We start from the raw sequence: 22420 nt of genomic DNA, 5'->3' as shown, positions 1-22420 counted from the left end.
AAGCAAACACTAGTTGAAGAGTGTGCTTCAGCCTCCATACTACAATATGGAAATAAAGCAATAATGTATTAACTAGTAGAACTGTAGTCAACAAAATCCTTTTTTCATATCTTTAAAAATTTTTCACAAGAGAGTAACAAAAAATTAAACTCAAGGAAAAAAATCTTTCAGTAGTCTTCGTTTTCTTACACAATTCCATTCATGACATCATATTTTGCAAACTTTACAGTAGAACATTCAGTGCTGTTGAGGAATTCCTTCCCTTCTCTCTCTCTTTTCATAACATGTCAGTCACACTTTTTTTTTGTCAGCTCACTTCTCCAACAGTCATTATTATTTTTAACCCAGTTTATCTCCTTCCATAATACATACATAGTTTATTGATACGTAAAAGAACCTTCATGGACTCAGCTTTCGACATAAACAATTCATCCTCTAAAGTAGAGGAGACCTCGACGCATGACTCTTCGAACTCCAGAGCAAAGCAGCAGTGCTAGTACAAAGAATGTCCGCCAACCGCGCTACTAATCTATGTTTGAAGGATTTTCTCCACGATTTGGCACTTCCAACAAGACTAGGGACATGGAACAGGCTACCGAGAAAACAGTAGCACTGGAAACGTGTTTTTTTTTAAAGGCACTTAGAACGTTTGACATTTCCACTCTTCATATCGCACCCCCGGCGAGAACAGTGGCACAACTAAAAATGCAATACCGTGGAAACTCGACTTAAAGAATTGAACCTACTATTGAAATTGTATATGCTTCCTTTAAATTTCAAGTAACTATTGTTGGCAGTAAATTCCGTTAGATTTTTCATGAGAGTTGGGGCACTGCGCAAGTATTTTTTCAGTGAAAAACGAAAAGTTGCCGTTTTTCGACGGACACTTTCTTTACTGGCCTGCGGTGTGTAGATTTAGGTGACACTCTTCCGTAGCAGAGTTCGCTTACGCAGGCTTTTGTGCGGTGGCGCTCGATTCCGGGGAAAACCGGCTAGAATACTGGCCGTGAAAAATTTTCACTGCCGATATTTGGCCGGTAAGGTCTTTAGAGATGGTATCGAGAAGTTCGTTATCACAAGTCTTTGCACTTGTGTTCTGGATTAAATACCAAACTTCTCCGCCGTGTCACATGAAGGGAGGCGCGCGTGTCACTGTTGAATATGATTCGTCCGTCGGATGGAGACCCTAAGCTTGCCGGCCTCCTTGCCGCTATTCGGGAGGAGCAGGCTGTGTGCCGGCAACGGGTTTCAGCCTCTCCCACCCCTTCGTCCAGAACAAGGAAAACCCCACACTGCACTGTACAGACACTCGCCACAGTGCTCCACAAGACACAGGTTACGAAAACGCAGCGGTAAGCCACCTCCAGTAGATGCTTGCCTGGAACAGCGAAGCCGCATTCCCGCGTCTCATTCCCACAGTAGGAGAGGCACCGAACGCTCGGCTCCACCAGAGGCCGTCCGCGGGCGCCTTTTGCCTATCCTCGGCGAGTTCCGAGGCTCAGAAATAGTCTACACCGATGGATCGCGTGTAGACAGTGTATGAATTTTGTCCATAGTGGATGCTGTCGAATTCCGTGTCTGTTCCTTTATAGGGTGTAGAAAATTATCCGCTACCAGTCGCAATTAAGGTTATTTATTTGTCACACGACCGGTTTCGGGCTTGCGCCCATCCTCAGGTGTTTGCACATTCATGTACATGTTTATACTGTTGGAGATCACTGTATAAATACAAAAAAAGATTATTTACTGGCGACTACACAGATACAAGTGGGACAGTTGTAAGTGGTAGCCGGCCGGAGTGGCCGAGCGGTTAAAGGCGCTACAGTCGGGAACCGCACGACCGCTACGGCCGCAGGTTCGAATCCTGCCTCGGGCATGGATGTGTGTGGTGTCCTTAGGTTAGTTAGGTTTAAGTAGTTCTAAGTTCTAGGGGACTGATGACCACAGCAATTGAGTCCCATAGTGCTCAGAGCCATTTGAACCATTTTTTTGTAAGTGGTAAGGCAGCATTTGACGAAAATATATCTGTACTTACATAAAGATGAAGCACCATTATTACAGTTATGCTGTGGTGATAGTTTTGCCGCTTAGTTAGACACTTATGGTCATTTTTACATCCATATTTCAGTTTTTCCAAGTATAGCTTCATATTTCACTATTATGATGTGCACTCGTGAAATACACTATGTTTACCTACCAGCATCTGGGCTTCGGTCAAAGAACTTAGATGTAGGAGATGTAAAGATGTTGCTCATTCAGAAACTTCAAAGAACTTAGCCACAGGAAGTGCAGGGGTGTTGCATATATAGAAATTTAAAAAGCTGTTATAGACTGCGACGTTTCTTGACACATATTATGAAATTTTTCTATTCACATTTTTGTCGGAGAACTTACATCTAGGAAGTACAATAATGTTATATATATATGAAATTACTCAAAGCTATTACAGATTAAAAAATGACAGCTAGAACTATGAATGAGCAACATTTTTACATCTAAGTTCTTTGACCACAGCCCACATGTTGGTATGTAAACATAGTGTATTTCACGAGTGCACATCGTATTCGTGAAATATGAACCTATACTTGGTAAAACTGAAATATGGACGTGAAAATGACAATAAATGTGCAACTAAGTGGCAAAACTATCACCACAGCATAACTGTAACAATAGTGCTTCATCTTTATGTAAGTACAGAAATATTTTCGTCAAATGCTGCCTTACCACCTACAATTGTCCCACTTGTATCTGTGTAGTCACCAGCAAATAATCTTTTTTGTATTTATACAGTGATCTCCAACAGTATGAACATGTACATGAATGTACAAACACCTGAGGATGGGCGCAAGCCCGAAACCGCTCGTGTGACAAATAAATAACCTTTTATAGTGACTGGTAGCGGATATTTTTCTACACCCTGTAGACAGTTTTGTTGGCTTCGCCTACGCTCACGTTGGAGATATACTTACCGGCTGGCTGCAGTGTTTTCGCTGCCGAGTTGCTGGACATCTACAGCGCTCTTGAGGATATCCGCTCCTGCGCCGGTGAGTCCTACATCTGTAGTGACTCCTTAAGCACCCTGCAAACTCTCGACCGGTGCTTCCGTCGCCATCCTGTGGTAATGACTATCCAGAAGTCTCTTTGTGCCCTCGACAACGGTGGACGTTCAGCAACCTTCATTTGGACCCACGGCATGTGGGGATCCCGGACAATTAAGTTGCTGACAGCCTGGCCAAACAGTGTACCAGTAAACCAACTCTGGAGATCGGCCTGCCGGAGACTGATCTTCGATCGGTCTTCCCTCGTAAAGTTTTCGCGATCTGGGACACTGACTGACGTACGGTCAACAAATAACTACGTGTCATCAAGGAGACATTGAATGTGTGGCAGTCATTCGTGCGAGCCACTCGCAGGGACCCTGTTGTCCTTTGCCGGGTCCGCATCGGCCGTGCTTGGCTAACACGTGGTCACCTACATCTACATCTACATTTATACTCCGCAAGCCACCCAGCGGTGTGTGGCGGAGGGCACTTTACCTGCCACTGTCAGTACCTCCCTTTCCTGTTCCAGTCGCGTATGGTTCGCGGGAAGAACGACTGCCGGAAAGTCTCCGTGCGCGCTCGAATCTCTCTAATTTTACATTCGTGATCTCCTCGGGAGGTATAAGTAGGGGGAAGCAATATATTCGATACCTCATCCGGAAACGCACCCTCTCGAAACCTGGCGAGCAAGCTACACCGCGATGCAGAGCGCCTCTCTTGCAGAGTCTGCCACTTGAGTTTGCTAAACATCTCCGTAACGCTATCTCGCTTATCAAATAACCCTGTGACGAAACGCGCCGCTCTTCTTTGGACCTTCTCTATCTCCTCTGTCAACCCGACCTGGTACGGATCCCTCACTGATGAGCAATACTCAAGTATAGGTCGAGCGAGTGTTTTGTAAGCCACCTCGTTTGTTGATGGACTACATTTTCTAAGGACTCTCTCAATGAATCTCAACCTGGCACCCGCCGTACCGACAATTAATTTTATATGATCATTCCACTTCGAATCGTTCCACACGCATACTCCCAGATATTTTACAGAAGTAACTGCTACCAGTGTTTGTTCTGCTATCATATAATCATACAATAAAGGATCCTTCTTTGTATGTATTCGCATTACATTATATTTGTCTATGTTAAGGGTCAGTTGCCACTCCCTGCACCAAGTGCCTATCCGCTACAAATCTTCGTGCATTTCACTGCAAATTTCTAATGCCGCAACTTCTCTGTATACTACAGCATCATCCGCAAAAAGTCGCATGGAACTTCCGACACTATCTACTAGGTCATTTATATGTATTATGAAAAGCAATGGTCCCATAACACTCCCCTGTGGCACGCCAGAGGTTACTTTAACGTCTGTAGACGTCTCGCCATTGAGAGCAACAACCTGTGTTCCGTTTGCTAAAAACTCTTCGATCCAGCCACACAACTGGTCTGATATTCCGTAGGCTCTTACTTTGTTTATCAGACGACAGTGTGGAACTGTATCGAACGCCTTCCGGAAGTCAAGGAAAATGGCATCTACCTGGGAGCCTGTATCTAATATTTTCTGGGTCTCATGAACAAATAAAGCGAGTTGGGTCTCTCACGATCGCTGTTTCCGGAATGCATTCCTACAGAGTAGATTATGAGTTTCCAGAAATGACATGGTACGCGAGCAAAAGACATGTTCTAAAATTCTACAACAGATCGATGTCAGAGATATAGGCCCATAGTTTTGCGCATCTGCTCGACGACCCTTCTTGAAAACTGGGACTACCTGTGCTTTTTTCCAATCATTAGGAACCTCCCGTTCCTCTAGAGACTTGCGGTACACGGCTGTTAAAAGGGGAGCAAGTTCTTTCGCGTACTCTGTGTAGAATCGAATCGGTATCCCGTCAGGTCCAGTGGACTATCCTCTGTTGAGTGATTTGAGTTGCTTTTCTATTCCTCGGACACTTATTTCGATTTCAGCCATTTTTTCCGCCCTCTAGAAGACCCACCTCGGTGTCGCTGTGGCTCCCCTACGACTGTCGTCCAGACATTGTTGGACTGCCCATTTTTGCCGTTGTGCCGCGGAGTTTTAACCTTCCCGCCATACTGCCAACAGTGTTGGGAGACAGTGCCTCAATGGCTGATGTTGTTCTACTTTTTACTCGCGAGGGGCGATATTATCTCACAATCTAAGGCTGGGCGTCTGCCCTCCGCTCCCAGACCTTCACCCTCCCTCACCCTTTCTGTGCATTTTGTTTGCCTTGGTGTCCGTCTTGTCTCTATGTGTGTTCATCTCGCCATGTCTTTTAGGCTGGAGATTTTAGTGTGTTGCAGAGTCGTCATAAGCCAGCCCATGCGATCTGCTGTATTATTTTAGTATCTTCCACTACGTTATCTTTAGTGTACGTTTTCCCCTTCTGGTTCGATTCTTTCATTTTCTCTTTCGGTGTGGTTCCCAGTTAGTTTTACATCCTTCTACTTCCCCCGGCTCCTTTTGGGAATTGTTTTACCTTGCGATTTGTTGTTGTTCTTGTTCTTGTGCTGGTGGTGGTCGTGGTGGTGGTGGTGGTGGTGGTGGTGGAGGTGGTCCTGAGACTGGTTTGATGCAGCTCTCCATGCTACTCTGTCCTGTGCAAGCTTCTTCATCTCCCAATACATACTGCAACCTACATCCTTCTGAATTTGCTTAGTGTATTCATCTCTTGGTCTCCCTCTACGATTTTTACCCTCCACGCTGCCCTCCAGTACTAAACTGGTGATCCCTTGATGCCCCAGAACATGTCCTACCAACCGGTCCCTTCTTCTTGTCAAGTTGTGCCACAAACGCCTCTTCTCCCCAGTTCTATTCAGTACCTCCTCATTAGTTATGTGATCTACCCATCTAATCTTCAACATTATTCTGTAGCACCACATTTCGAAAGCTTCTATTCTCTTCTTGTCCAAACTATTTATCGTCCATGTTTCAGTTCCATACATGGCTACACTCCATACAAGTACTTTCAGAAACGACTTCCTGTCACTTAAATGTATACTCGATGTTAACGAATTTATCTTGTTCAGAAACGCTTTCCTTGCCATTGACAGTCTACATTTTATATCCTCTCTGCTTAGACCATCATCAGTTATTTTGCTCCCCAAATAGCAAAACCCCTTTACTACTTTAAGTGTCTCATTTCCTAATCCAATTCCCTCAGCATCACCAAACTTAATTCGACTACATTCCGTTATCCTCTTTTTACTTTTGTTGATGTTCATCTTATACCCTCCTTTCAAGACACTGTCCATTCCATTCAACTGCTCTTCCAAGTCCTTTGCTGTCTCTGACAGAATAACAATGTCATCGGCGAACCTCAAAGTTTTTATTTCTTCTCCATGGATGTTAATGCCTACTCCGAATTTTTTCTTTTGTTTCCTTTACTGCTTGCTCAATGTACAGATTGAATAACTTCGGGGAGAGGCTACAACCCTATCTCACTCCCTTCCCAACCACTGCTTCCCTTTCATGCCCTTCGACTCTTGTAACTGCCATCTGCCTCCTGCACAAATTGTAAATAGCCTTTCGCTCCCTGTATTTTACCCCTGCCACGTTTTGAATTTGAAAGAGAGTATTCCAATCAACATTGTCAAAAGCTTTCTCTAAGTCTACAAATGCTAGAAACGTAGGTTTGCCTTTCCTTAATCTTTCTTCTGAGATAAGTCGTCGGGTCAGTATTGCCTCACGTGTTTCAACATTTCTACGGAATCCAAACTGATCTTCCCCTAGGTCGGCTTCTACCAGTTTTTCCATCCGTCTGTAAAGAATTCACGATTTGCTTGCATGACGCAAAAGGGACTGAAGGCGCTGTAGTTTGGTCCCTTTACACCCCAACCCAACCAACCAGCAGGGGAACGCTTCGCCTTTTTTGTTTTTTGTTTTTGAGGTTCGGAAGACAGTCTTAATATGTGGCACTGCGCGCTTCAGTGTTTCGCAGAGCGCTGGATGAAGTAAAGCACGAGTGGCTGGTTTGACGGGCAGTGTGTATTAATAGTGCGCCGCCCGTGCTGTGTGCTGCAGGTAGCCGTGCGCGCCTGACCCTGTGGACGTTGGCTTCCCTCATCTCGTACACCAGCTGCTGCACGAGCCGCACCACCACCACCACCACCGCCGCCCACCCTCTGCTTCTGCTTAGCTTCAGCTGGCCCGCCTCGTCTCACACACAGGTGAGTCCACAACCAGTCGGTATGTACACTGAGGTCACGAAAGTGATGGGACTGCGATATGCGCGCGCATATACAGATAGCGTTGGTGTCGCGTACACAGGGTATAAAAGGCCAGTGTGTTGGTAGAGCTGTCATTTGTACTCAAGTGATTCATGATAATAGGTTTGCGACGTCATTATGGGCGAACAAGTGGAATTATGACTTTTAACACGGAATAATAGGTGGAACTAGATGCATCGGACATTTCGTTTCGGAAATCGTTAGGGAATTCACTATACCGAGATCCACAGAGCCAAGAGTGTGCTGAGAGTAACAAATTTCAGGCATTACCACTCTCCACGGAGAACGCAGCGACCGAGAGCGAAGCTTATAATTAAATGTTTCCCTGAGACATTCAAGTCTCTTCATTATCTACGATAATGATCGAGCGCTACCATAATGAAGCAGAAGAAGTGAATTAAAATTTGTGCTGCGGCCGGTACCCGAACCCAGGTCTTCTTGCTTGCTAGGCAGTTATGCTAACCATTACACCACCGCAGCACGATGGTCAGCATTGCTGCACGAACTACCCGAGTTGAGTACCCTCCCCAACACAAACTTCAATTCATATCCTCTGCTTATTTTTCCTTACATTGTGACTACTGCCAGGGCTCTCCGACATCGGAATAGCCCCCCAGCGTTGGACGTAATGGGAAAGTCTTGTACCGTAGGTGATTTTGTAGATCTTTCCCATTACGTCCAACGCCGGGGTGCCATTCCAATGTCGGAGAGTCCTGGCAGTAGCGACAGTGTGACGGAAAATAAGCAGAAGATACGAATTGAAGTTTGTGTTGGGGAGGGTACTCAGCTCGGGTAGTTCGTGCAGCAATGTTGACCATCGTGCTGCGGTGGTGTAATGGTTAGCATTTCTGCCTAGCAAGCAAGAAGACCTGGGTTCGAGTCCCGGCCGGTGCACAAATTTTAATTCACTTCTTCTGTTTCGATCATTATCGAGAGGAGCGTTTGCGTAGCGTTGACAGTGCTAATTGACAACCAACACGGCGTGAAATAACTGCAGAATTCGATGTCGACGAAATCTGGCGTTAAAGGGCCATGGGAGCAGACGACTGACGCGAGAGCCTTTCCTAACAGCACGACATCGTCTCAGTGCCTCTCCTGGACTCGTGACCAAATCGTTGGACGTCAGAAGACGAAAACCGTGGCCCGGCCAGATAAATTGAGATTCCTGTCGGTAAGAGCTGGCGATACCGCTCGATTGTGGTGCGGACCTCACGAAGCCGTGGATCAGAGTTGTCAGAAAGGCACTGTGCAAGCTGGTGGCGGCTCCATAGTGGTGTGGACTGTGTTTATGTGGAATGGACTCGGCACTGCGGTCCAGCTGTACCGGCCATCGACTGGGAAATGGTTATGGCGGGCTACTCGGAGACCGTTTACAGCCAAATTCGCAGACAAGGATCCCAGAAGATCAAAACAAACTGCAAAACGATTTAGAAGAAATATCGGAATGATGCGGAAAGTGGCAGTTGACCCTAAATAACGAAAAGTGTGAGGTCATCCACACGAGTACTAAAAGGAACTCGTTAAACTTCGGTTACACGATAAATCAGTGTAATCTAAAAGCCGTAAATTCGACTAAATACCTAGGTAATACAATTACGAACAATTTAAATTGGAAGGAACACACAGAAAATGTTGTAGGGAAGGCTAACCAAAGACTGCGTTTCGTTGGAAGGACACTTAGAAAATGTAACAGACCTACTAAGGACACTGTCTACACTACGCTTGTCCGTCCTCTTTTAGAATGTCCATGTAGGACTGACGGAGTACATCGAAAAAGTTCAAGGAAAGGCAGCACGTTTTGTATTATCGCGAAATATGGGGCAGAGTGTCACAGAAATGATACAGGATTTGGGCTGGAAAACATTAAAAGAAAGGCGTTTTTCGTTGCGACGGAATCTTCTCACCAAATACCAATCATCAACTTTCTCCTCCGAATGCAAAAATATTTTGTTGACACCGACCTACATAGGGAGGAACGATCACAACGATAAAATAAGGGAAATCAGAGCTCGTACGGAAAGATATAGGTGTTCATTCTTTCTGCGCGCTTTAGGAGATTGGAGTAATGGAGAATTGTGAAAGTGGTTTGATGAACCCTCTGCCAGGCACTTGAATGTGATTTGCAGAGTATCCATGTAGATGTAGATGTAAAATTTCTGTGGATGACATTGCGCCGTGTCACTGGGTGACTGTTGTTCCCAGTTGGTTTGATGAACAGTCTGGATATTTCGAGCGAATCATTTGGCCACCCACATCTCTCGACATGAATCCCTTTGAACATGTATGGCACATAATCGAGGATTATTCGTGCACAAAATCCTGCACTGGCAACAGTTTGGCAATTAAGGAGACTGTAGAAGGAGCGTGGCTCAGTATTTTAGCTGGGGACTGCCAACGACCTGTTGACTTCGTGCCACGCCGAGTTGCTGAAGTACACCTGGCGAAAGGAGGTCCTACACGATGTTAGGAGGTGTCCCGTGACTTTTGTTACCGCAGTGTACACGTGTAATACACGTCCTGTTACTTCCAGCCGCCGCCATCCAGCCAGAGGCTTGTTTTTCTGTGCTGTTCGCCCACAACAGACGCAAAATATGAAGTAGTCTCTTACTGCCTGAACTACACTAACAAGGGAACCTCACCATCGCACCCCCCTCAGATTTAGTTAGAAGTTGGCACAGTGGATAGGCCTTGAAAAACTGAACACAGATCAATCGAGAAAACACGAAGTTGTGTGGAACTATGAAAAAAAAATAAGCAAAATATACAAACTGAGTAGTCCATGCGCAAGATAGGCAACATCAAGGATAGTGTGAGCTCAGCAGCGCCATGGTCCCGTGGTTAGCGTGAGCAGCTGCGGAACGAGACGTCCTTGGTTCAAGTCTTCCCTCGAGTGAAAAGTGTATTTATTTTCAGACAATTATTATCTGTCCGTCCGTTCATTGACGTCTCTGTTCACTGTAATAAGTTTAGTGTCTGTGTTTTGCGACCTCACAGTTATTATCTGTCCGTTCGTTCATTGACGTCTCTGTTCACTGTAATAAGTCTAGTGTATGTGTTTTGCGACCGCACCGCAGTATCGTGCGATTAGTAGACGAAACGACGTGCCTCTCCAATGGGGACCGAAAACATTTGATCGCAAGGTCATGGATAAACCGATTCTTAGGAAAACACGTCTGATATATTCTATACGACACTGGTGACGGCACGTGCGTCACATGACACGAATATGTTGTCTACCCACCTAACTTGTACACTTGGCAAATGGGTAAAAAGATTCTTCTACCTTGCCCAATTTGGGTTTTCTTGTGGATGTGATAATCACTCCAAAAAAACATACGAGTCTGTCACATAAACTGCAACAAATGAGTCCAACAGTTTCACAGTCGCATAGTTTTCCCTGTTTTTCCGTGTGCAGACCGTCAAAGCCTGCATATGTCCAAGCAAATCTGAACATGTCCTGGGATTTTGGAGAGCGAAGTTGATTTTGTGTGAGTGCCTGAACTTTGATAATTGTCTGAAAATAAAAAATTAAAATCTTCACTCGGAGCAAGACTTGAACCTAGAACCTCTCGTCCCGCAGCTGCTCACGCTAACCACGGGACCACGGCGCTCCGGAGCTGAAAGTATCCTTTATGTTGCGTATCTTGCGCACACGGGCTACTCAGTTGTATATTTTGTTTATTTTTTTCATAGTTCCACACAACTACTTCCTGTTTTCTCGATTGATCTGTGTTCAGTTTTTCAAGGCCCATCCACTGTGGCAACTTATAACTAAATCTGAGAGGGGTGCGATGGGGAGGTTCCCTTGGAAAATATTTATCCTCTTCTACCTGTAAAGTCAACAACACAGCGGACATAGCCAGTCAAAGGCATCCAGTAATGTATGCGTATAATACATGGTTATCATGGCATGAGATCCGCTGGCTTCGCTAACTCACAACGAAACGGTAGCCTTCCAACCTAACTACTTAGAAGCCGGTTTGGGCCACGCTACAGGTAAGTCTCAGCACAATCTACATTCCAAAAAATAATATTCCTGCAAAATAAATATTGTCATTCTGCTGTTGTATCCCTGTTTGCAAATGTATATTGTTCGTATCGGTAGCTTTAACTCCCAACCATTTAATCCCAAACTTGTAAGGTAAAAGTTACACAGACGGTAAAGAATCCTGAACTAATTATTTGGAGTAGTGATCTCTGTACTACTTGGATGGAGATATCTGATCTCAGAGCATGGGACTTCGACATGCCTGCAAATTATCCCATCTGCCCAGTCCGCCAAGTTGTAATTAGGCAAAAAAAAAAAAAATCCACCTGTCTGTATGTGCTAAAGGATTCTTATTTCTCGCTTTGTATGAATGTGCGATGAATAGTCTGATGCGGGACTAGAATCGAGAAGTCTTTTCATTATGCGTCATCGACCCAGCCGGGAATCGAACCCGGGCCCTTAGCTTGACATTCCTTTCCGCTGCCCACTTTTTTTTTTTTATCTTATATTGTTCGTTGAATTCGTTCGGGGCGGACGTCCGACAGGTGGTTGAGTATAACATCATGTACAGTGAGACGCGAGAAAAGGGCGTATTCCCGTACAGGTGAATCGTTTTACTTGAAGGTCGCCTGCAGCTGTGCGGGAATATACAGGTTGTTGACGCATGGTGACGACATATAGAATTATGGGTCTGGCCGTGAGTCGTGCACGGATAGCCGAATGGTAAGGCGACCGCTCGCGACTAGCGGGAAATCCGGGTTCGAGTCCCGGTCAGGCACAAATTATCGTTGTCATCGTTCCATTCTAAAGCTGGTGGTTGTCCATATTCGCAACTGCGAATACATTTAACGTATTTCATAACGGCTGTAATCGCTGCAGTGCAACGTAATTGAGAATAACACAGGCACTGCAGTATATCGTATTCGTGTCTCCTGGCGGCGCGAGGCGGGTCCGACGAAATCGCTAAACGGATTCGACCATGTCGGTAAGTACAACAGGGGCGATGGCACAATGTGCTTACCGATGTCTGCTTTCACTTGGTCAGTGCAGCAATGAGGCAAAGCTGTAGAGGTGAGACAAATGGCAGGCGCAATTTGAGAAGACGTTGGGTGACAACTAGCAGCAAGTCGACGTAGCCAAACAACTACTAAAGAGATTATCACATCCACGGGCTACACACTCTTAAATGAAGAAGATGGTTCCGTAAAACTTACAAATATTTGATAAAACATCACGATTCACTGCCAAGAGCTACTGATAAAGATTTATGTACATAAAAAAAAATTGCATCACCTCGCTTCCGAGAGTTCCGGAACCTGTACAGAAAATTGGAATAGAGATCAACATAAATATCATTTCCGCGCTTTTTATTGCTCTGTTAGAATATTGCTGCGCGGTGTGGGATCCTTACCAGGTGGGATTGACGGAGGACATCGAAAGGGTGCAAAAAAGGGCAGCTCGTTTTGTATTATCACGTAATACGGGAGTGTGGCAGATATGATATGCGAGTTGGGATGGAAGTCATTAAAGCAAAGACGTTTATTCGTCGCGGCGAGATCTATTTACGAAATTTCAGTCACCAACTTTCTCTTCCGAATGGCCGGCCGCGGTGGTCGTGCGGTTCTAGGCGCTTCAGTCCGGAACCGCGTGACTGCTACGGTCGCAGGTTCGACTCCTGCCTCGGGCATGGATGTGTGTGATGTCCTTAGGTTAGTTTTGTTTAAGTAGTTCTAAGTTCTAGGGGACTGATGACCTCAGATGTTGAGTCCCATAGTGCTCAGAGCCATTTGAACCATTTGAATCTTCCGAATGCGAAAATATTCTGTTGAGCCCAACCTACATAGGTAGGAATGATCATCAAAATAAAATAAGAGAAATCAGAGCTCGAACAGAAAGGCTTAGATGTTCGTTTTTCCCGCGCGCTGTTCGGGATAGGAATGGTAGAGAGATAGTATGATTGTGGTTCGATGAACCCTCCGCCAAGCACTTAAATGTGAATTGCAGAGTAATCATGTAGATGTAGATGCAGATGTAGAAAACCACACATTGCATGTTGTACCACCATAGAGCGAGATCTTCAGAGGTGATGGTCCAGATTGCTGTACACACCGGTACCTCTAATACGCCGTAGCGCGTCCTGTTGCATTGATGCACGCCTGTATTCTTCATGGCATACTATCCACAAGTTCATCAAGGCACTCTTGGTCCAGATTGTCCTCAACGGCAATTCGGCGTAGATCCGTCAGAGTGGTTGCTGGGTCACGTCGTCCATATACACCCCTTTTCAATCTATCCCAGGCATGTTCGATAGTGTTTGTGTCTGGAGAACATGCTGGTCACTCTAGACGAGTCCTGAAGTCTAGTCTAGTCTAGTCCTGAAGGGAGTCATTCACAAAATGTGCACGATGGAGGCGCGAATTGTCATCCATGAAGACGAATGCTTCTCCAATATGTTGCCGATATGGTTGCACTAGCGGTCGGAGAATGGCATTCACGTATCGTACAGCCGTTACGGCGCCTTCCATGACCACCAGCAGCGTACGTCGGCCCCACATAATGCCACCCCGAAAGAGCAGGGAACCTCCACCTTGCTGCACTCGCTGGAAAGTGTGTGTAAGGCGTTCAGCCTGCCAGGGTTGCCTCCAAACACATCTCCGGCGATTGTCTGATTGAAGGCATGTGCGACACTCATCGGTGAAGAGAACGTGATCTCAGTCCTGAGCTGTCCATTCGGCATGTTGTTGGCCCATCTGTACCCGCTGCATGGTGTCGTGGTTGCAAGATGGACATCGGCAGTGAAGTTGCGCTTCATGCAGCCTAATGTAACACTAAAAGCGTTATCCAACATGGTAGCGTTGCTGTGAAGGTTCCTTCGAGCCATAATCCGTTGGTAGCGGTCACCTACTGCAGTAGTAGCCCTTGGGCGGCCTGAGCGAGGCATGTCATCGACAGTTCCCGTCTCTCTGTATCTCCTCCATGTCCGAACCACATCGCTTTGGTTCGTACCGAGACGCCTGGACATTTCCCTTGTTGAGAGCCCTTGCTGGCACAAAGTAACAATGCGAACGCGATCGAATAGCATTATTGACCATGTATGCGTGGTTGAACTACAAACAACACGAACCGTGTACCCCCTCCCTGGTGGAATGACTGGAACTGATCGGCTGTCGACCCCCTCCGTCTAATAGGCGCTGCTCATGCATGGTTGTTTACATCTTTGGGCGGGTTTAGTGACGTCTCTGAAGAGTCAAAGGGACTGTGTCTGTGATAAAATATGCACAGTCGACGTCTATCTTCAGGAGTTCTGGGAACCGGGGTGATGCAATCTTTTTTTGATGTGTGTATTATACGACGTCTTTCGGCCCACAGACCATCAGGGTCGTGCGTGAGGGGTAGTCACAAAATTTCAGTTATCATCTCGAAAAAATGAAGAGACGTAATTATTGTTCGGACACCGAAATCCTACACCAGTGTACCATAGCGCGCGGCTAGTGGAGGCAAAGCTAAACGGCGGAGCCCGTTGGTAAGAGTGAAGTACCGTGCGGTAATTCGATTTCGGTAGCACCTATTGCGGTGCAGCTATGTCAGGCAATCGAGGTAACTCCTTTGGCAGTGTCGACTGGGCCGACCAAGCCGAACGTTTCCGCTGCATTTGACAACATGTTACCGCCTAAGAGTCCCCTTCATCAATGCGCTGCGCTGTCTTTGTTTTGGCAGCTGCAGCTGCGGGCTACGCCACAGTGGGGCGTTCATTTCAGTGTGAAGCACGACTGCTGATGTGCTGCACCTACAAAGAAACAAAAAAAAATTGGGTCATAGTTTTTTCTAGGTGATAATTGAAGTACAGGATCCCATAAAGTCCATAATTTAAAAAAAATCACAACATGGAAACTATTAAGAGACAGACAGAAGACCGTGATTTGTTGTTTAGCTTTAGTAGCTCTCGAAGTTCTGTTTTTGTTATCCTAGAATTTCAGTATGTGCTCCAGTCGTCGGTCGTAGAACGTTATGGCGATATTAAGAGTTTTGCCCATGTACAGATCAGGATTTCAGCCTCAAACAGTTCTGACTCTTCATCGACTCGTGCCCCAAGGACAGGAGATCCTCGACCTAACCCAACGGTAAGACGTCTAATAGAGTGACAGTCGGAAGAAGACGGGGGAGGGGGGGAGGTTGACATGTGATGGGACTGTCACGTCTGCCCAATCTGTCAGGAAATGTCACCCCACATGTTCCAACTCCAGTGTGGAATTGCACCATCACGCCGGCAGATGATGGACGGGTGCAGCTCTTCGATCTGTGGTAGCAGGAGACGCCCACTTCGAGGAAGGTATTTGACACTGCCTGTGTCTCTATAAAGTTTTTTAACCAACTCATTGCCGCTTATATTTGGTTTTGCATGCGCCTCTTCCCCCCCCCCCCCCTCATACCCCCACACTAGCGTCAAGCCGTAGCGTTGTCAAAACATTTAGAGTCTGCTCATTAGATGGCGCGTTGCGCAGTCTCCTGCTCTGTTGCCATTTCTATACACTCTGCAGCAACTGGCAAAGGAAAAAAATCTTGAGAGTTGGTAAACACTTAACAGCAAACCGCAATGCTACTATATCTCTAATAGTTTGCAAGTTGCGAGGGGCGTTCAGTAAGTAATGCTACACACTTTTTTTCTGGCACCATGTCGGTTTTAATTAGGGTTCCAATACACCAAATTATTTCCCACTGTTGTGGCTAGGAAACCGTATTTTTAAACATAATCTCCGTTCAATGCGACGGCCGTACCGACTTTACTCCGAGGGCCTGTGTGCCCGCACGGTTCCATCCTTCTGGTCGAATTCGGAGCCAACATCTCGTTGCATCCCTAACCTCTGCATCGTTCCACGTATTGCTTCGCGCAGAGTGCATCCTTCATTGGGCCAAGCAGATGAAAGTCGGAAGGTGAGAGATCCGGGCTGTAGGGTGGACGAGGGAGAAAAGTGCAATTAAGTTTTTTGACCGATAGACGAGTGTGTTAGCACTAGAAAGACAGGCGTTCTGCTGTGCGGCGATCACCTCGAGTGAGAGTGTCCGTGCGTTCCGACATGCAGGAGTCTCACCTGTCTGCGGCCGGCCGGCCGGCAAACTGGAGAGATCGGACAGGTTTGCGCGACCTTCTTGCGGTGATCACTGACACCTCGCCCAACGACTCACCGTGCCTTTGTTCTCTGCCGAGTCTCCGTAGACATCCTGCAAGCGGCACTGCGCTGCTGTGGTTTTCCGTCGAAAGAAACACTCTGCGTGGAACGCTCCTCCGTTACAGACGGCATTTTGAAAGCTACGTATGGCGCCGCCGTCTATCGGAACTTCGTGAAACTTTGGGGACTGAATCGGGAATATTCCACGGTGTACCAGAAATCATTCCGCATTTTTTTTTAGCCGAAATTGGCAGAGGACAGAAATGTCGCGTTAATTAATGGACTCCCGGCGTATGATTTTTTTTTTTGAAAACGATAGCGGGACTTTGTGGAGAGGCCGTGTGTGTGAGGTTGGCAGCCGCGGTGAGTCAGCTCGGACGTGTGGTGTAATATCGAGCCGGCGCGGCCGTGACCCACATGCCGTCCTCGCCGACCGGCCGCCGCCGCGGGCTTTCTTCATCTGGGAATGAGCGGGCCGCCGCGCCGAGCCGCGCCGCGCCTCCTCCCTGTGCCATCACCGACCGACACGCTTGATAACGCCCGCTAAACCCGTCGGCCAGACAGAACCCGGCCTGCCGCTGAGGCGGACGGCGCAGCGGGAGGCCGGGCCAGCCAGCGGCCAGGGGCGCCACAGGGGCTGCGTCAGCTGTTAACACTGTGCAAGGGGGTAGCATTCGTTTCACACTAGGTGAGCAGAGCCCTACGTCAACGTGACGTAGGCACGCGTCATCATGTGAGTTTCACGAGTTGTCCTGTCGACTGTTGTGTGCATTCTGTATTAGAGGTGGGCAACACGATTCTCTTTCCCGATTCGATTCCTATGATTCAATCTCACGTTGCGAATCGATTCCCACGATTCGTTCACGATTCTTTCACGATTCATTCTAGTCTGCGATGACACGATTCTTACGGAATGCAAAAAGTTCTACATCTTACTCACAGATGGCAGGGCATGTCTAAAATTGTCAATGGGGTTAGAATCGAACTGTCATGATAAGATATGCCAGAAATAGTTTATTTATGAGTAAACATGCATATGACGTTACAAGTGTGATTTTCGATTTATACGTGTACTGCCTTAATTGTTGAAAGGTCACGTTTGATTTGATTGCATCTATTGTTTTATTTCACTATGCCAGGAAAGAGGAGTCGATTTGTGCGGAAGGTGGTGCAAAATTGCGTGGAATGTCAGTTTGGTTGTGTGGCCTGAACGTATCTAACTACAGACGTCTGTTTTATAGTAACAAAATCTAGCAGTGAGGCAGACGTGGTTTGGCTCATATCATCCTAAGTTTTTCTGTGCTAAGATGTCTTTCCAAGTCCACATCACCCCTGTAATTCATAACGCAGCTGACAGCCCTCCCACACAGCAAATTTAGCTTTAACTTTCCTTTCCTATAAGTACAAAGCATAGGTATTTTGCTTTCAATTTGTCTGAGAACTTGCCGCTGTCACTACTATTTACGTGAGAAGACGACATACTTCTAAACAATAGGATTCAATCGTATACAACGACATTACTTCACTAAAATTTAATATGAATCTGACCACGATAACATTCGAAAACTCGAACTTGAAATTATTAATTAAAAAGCTTTTGTTTAAAAACGGTATTACACGGCGATCCGCCAAGAAAGGTATTGGTTAGACAGCCTACATTTTCTCTATATAGGCTCTGTAATATTGGTCTAGTGCGACAGCCATTTAGTGGCGGCACTGGTGGAACTAACAGAATTAGCAAATTAGCAGTGAAGTAATATCGCTGTATACGATTGTATCCTACACTGTAGAAGTATGTCGTCTTCTCACATAAATAGTAGTGGCAGAAGCAAGTTGTCAGACAAATTAAAAACAAAATACCTATGATTTGTATTTCGACGAAACAAAAGTTAAGCTAAATTTGCAGTGTGTGAGGGCTGACAGTTGCTTTATTGTGAAATATAAGGTGATGTGGAATTGGAAAGAGCACAGAAAAACGTAGGATGATACGAATCCGCGTATGTGCACTATATAGGGATAGTAAATGGGAAATGCCTTTACGCTCGCTACATAGAGGCGTTCCCGTCAGCCACCGCCAAATATCAGCTCGGTTTTCACGAGTAATATTACGGCCCACGAACTTCGTTTGTTCGTTCCGAGCTTCCTTTGTTCACACGCATCCTCCACTTGACTGCCATCTGGCGATCGTAATCATTCGGCACGACTCGGCATGATTCGGAAGTTGCCTTCGATGCATAGCGTACTAAGAATCGATGAATCGTTGGAACATGGAATCGTCACGACTCGGAAACACACAATCGTTCTTACGATTCTTTTGAACGACGATTCGTCCGTATCACGATTCGATTCTTACGATTCTTTATTTAGAGTCGTTCAAATGAACGACTCATTCACGAATCGCCACAACTCTATTCTGTATACATCGACTGTGCACTGTTCATTGTTCTTTGTTGATTTACAACATGAAGGCAAAATTAAATGGAACTAGATGGTTTAATATTTCCAGTAACATTCGGAATTACTTCGAACTTCAGTTTCCCAGTTTAACGTTTCCGCCCACATGAATTATATACAACTCATTGGCTTTTATAAAAATACGAAACACTTTAATTTCTCCCAATTTCACGTGTTTATCCACTTGATTTATGCACGATTAAGCGGACTAAAAATGCCTAGACACTTTCGTTATGGTTATGATTCCTTCATTCAGATATTCGTATGAAACACACAATAATATCCCACATTCTTTGGATTGCAGCTTAATAATTAATTATTTCAAGTTTCTATCCACACGATTTATGCACGATTCATCGAATTTAAAAAAAAAATTGACTAAAAGCTTTTTTTTTTTTTTTACTTTCGTTATGGTTCCGTCGTTCAGACATTCATTATGTTCCTGAAACACATTATACCATCCCAAATTGTTGGGATTACAGCTTAATAATTAATTCAACTGGGATGAGCGTAACAGATAACTCCCGTCACTTCGTTTGTACAAATGTATTTACATTTAGCTTTGACGTTATCGGTACAACCGCAAAGATCGATATACGCACTCATGTAGTCGATTTATGTTATTTACGTCACGATGACATAGTGTTCCGTCGCTATGACGTACGGTTCTCCTCACCTAGCGTGAGATGAATGCTACCCCGTTCAAGGGGCCGAACCCCATTATTGGGCTTCTGTCGGGCGCGGTGTTTGTCGCAGCGAGGCCGGTCGCGGTGTATCAAATTGATCACACCGTTTATTCACGTGATCATTTATTAAATTCTGTTCACAAAACATATTATAAGTGACAAATATATCTAAACAAAGACAAAGATGACATACGGGCACAACTGCAGTAGAAATATTCATCAGTCAGATTTCTTATCGTCAATGTTGGGCTTCAGTAACAAATGGTAAAAACGTCGCTTTTTCATTTGCTTCTTTATTATATTTCACTAATAAAACACATTACTAATGACAATTATCTTTACAGAAAGGCTATTATGACACTGGAGCAGAACAACAATCTTACAACTCATTCATTTGTTTCATCGTCACTTTTTGACTGTGGTAACAAATGCGGAATTTTTCCGCATTCACAACAAAAAGGTTCAATCTGTATCAAACAGATAGGCTTCTGACACATTTTGCAACAATATTTTGTCAGTCTTTTTTTCCTGTGCAGATATTACACCTTTCCCTCTTGATCCCAGTCCCTTGTTCTTCGTTTCTGCTTGTGTCTTCTGCTTCACACGTTGGCCTATATTGTTGTAGCCGCAGTTGAAGATCTCTGTGAATTCCCGAGGTGTCCAAGCATCTACGAACCAAGTGAGGTAGAACAGGCGCATGTGAGAGTTGCTTCAGGAATCCTTTTCTTCGGATAAAATTCTCGTTGTTGCCATAGTAAATTACTTGTGAATTGATTCCACTCATATTGATCATTGCAAAAAATATGACCATAGGCCAACGGCACACATTTCTTGCTACATTGTATGAAGCGGTCAACTTATCTGTAGTGTCGACTCCACCTTTGGTGCTATTGTAAAATGTTACAATGGCTGGCTTCAAACCAATACTAGTAAACCAATTGTCTGCTGTCAGATTTCGACCTGACTGATAAATTGGTTCACATAGTCGCAGAACAACATCTGAAGGTTTATTGCTAAAGTGGTGCAATCTTCTGGCTGCAGCCCAGCGTATATTTCCAGATTATAGAGATAAAATACTTGGGAATCCACAAGATCATATATCTTAATTCCATATTTGTTTGGTTTGCTAGGTATGTATTGGCGATAACTGCACCTTCCATGGAATCTCATCTACTGTAACGTTTTCTCGGAGGGTGTAGGATTTCTGGCAATTCTGTACAAACAGAGAAAATATTTCCCGAATCGCTGTTATCTTGTCTAATTTTGTCCTTTCATCGCGAGTCACACGATTGTCAAATCTAAGGCACCGTATGATGAATTTGAAACGTTTTATGTTCATAACGAGACGAAATTTTTCAGTTCCATCCCCATCACTTCCCCACAGATCTTCTAAGCTTTGTCTGTTACTTTTGTTAATACCAGCCAAAAACAGAAGACCAATGAAAGCTTTTAATTCAATAATATCTATAGGTTTTACGCCTCTCTCTCGCTGAAAAGAAGCTTTGATGCTCTCAGTATACTGATTGGTATACAGAACTATAATCGACAAAACGTCATCTATGAGGCAATTCCAACATTCCAAAGGCGTTCTCAGTGCTTTCGCCGCACCTATAGGACCAGGTAATTTTCGAATAATATTGTGGGCCCTGAAACTGCGATGGTGGAACTTTATTCCATTTTGTCTCTTTCTCCCTTCCAGTATAATAATTCTGGCTTTCTTCAAGTACTTCCTCGTCGTTTTCACTGTCTTTTTCCTCTGTTACTGAATCTTCCTGCCGAACTTCAACTGCGTCATCACAATCTGTGTCTACTTCATCTTCAAAATCGTCTTGAACTTCATCATTATCCTCTTCGAACAACATTTTTTGTATTTCTGCAACATGATTTGGGTTAAGGTGGTTGTACGTCTTACTGTAGCCTGACATCTAAAATGATAAAACTCCTATAAAATAACGCAGTCAGGCGCAGTGTTTCAATTTGATACTCAAACATTCTTAACTGACGATTAAACGGTCCAAAAAGAAAATAAGTGCATTACACATTGTATATTAACATTGTACTACTTACTAAGTTATGTTGATAACCAAAGAAATGAATTGTTGAAATGCAACACGAACGGGCGCAGTGTATCAAACTGATCAATCAGCACATATACCGACAACAGAGCAGTCGTATCGACACTGGAGCACACAACAATGACAAGCATTCGGAAAAGGCTAGCTACTAGCGAGTAGGCGTCAGTGCTGCCACTCGTTGACAAATAATTTACAGTAAACTTCGAGGTGTATCAATTTGAACAGCCGCGCCCGACGGAAGGTTAAGCTTGCATGCGTAGCGCGATTGTCTGGGCGTTAGACGATTTGCAAGCTTCACGAGGGATACGTTATCTTTGTGCGAGGGAATGAGTAGCTCGCACTAGCGATACGAAATGGCACCGAGAGGAGGAGATGTTGGGTTCACAACATTGATAGCAAGAGAGAAAGCTTAGGAGAATACCATCGTCTGTGTATTGATCTAGAGTCTGACGAAGATAGGTTCCTCAAATAATTTCGTATGTCGCGAGAATGTTTCGAGAAACTGCATCGCCTGATAAAATGTATCCCCGAGAAGTGCACAACGAACTGGAGAAAGCCAGTTGATACAAGGCACAGACTAGCCATTTGTTTGAGGTAAGTTTTACCATTTGGGCCTCTTTGTGCTTCAAACAGAAGTCATATAATTTATTCCATTTCAGTTTTGCTGTATCATATGAAAGGTTCGGAGGAAGAAAGTGCTATCCTACAACGTAGTTACGAGTGGAGTGATAAATTTATCTGCAGTGTTTACGAATACAGCAAACGATAGT

General features: G+C 45.0%; 1 protein-coding gene and 1 non-coding gene across 6 annotated transcripts in view; both read left to right on the top strand.

Moving 5' to 3' along the window:
* The window catches only part of LOC126106560 (kinesin light chain), a 421865-nt gene that overhangs the window by 85946 nt on the left and 313499 nt on the right, over positions 1-22420 (top strand). For 2 of the 5 annotated variants that reach the window (XM_049912901.1, XM_049912902.1), the window contains one exon: positions 7074-7219. The exons of the other annotated variants lie outside the window; for them this stretch is intronic. The gene's annotated coding sequence lies outside the window, so the exon portion shown is untranslated. The remainder of the gene's footprint in view (positions 1-7073; positions 7220-22420) is intronic. 5 annotated transcript variants of the gene reach the window in all.
* On the top strand, positions 8101-8173 carry Trnaa-agc (transfer RNA alanine (anticodon AGC)). Its single transcript has one exon. It is a non-coding gene; the product is annotated as a tRNA-Ala (tRNA).

The sequence above is a fragment of the Schistocerca cancellata genome, chromosome 10 (genome assembly GCF_023864275.1).
Source record: "Schistocerca cancellata isolate TAMUIC-IGC-003103 chromosome 10, iqSchCanc2.1, whole genome shotgun sequence".
In the NCBI taxonomy this organism is placed as follows: domain Eukaryota; kingdom Metazoa; phylum Arthropoda; class Insecta; order Orthoptera; family Acrididae; genus Schistocerca; species Schistocerca cancellata.
The sequence above is the reverse complement of the archived record's forward strand: the minus strand, read 5'-3'. Positions and strand labels throughout refer to the sequence as shown.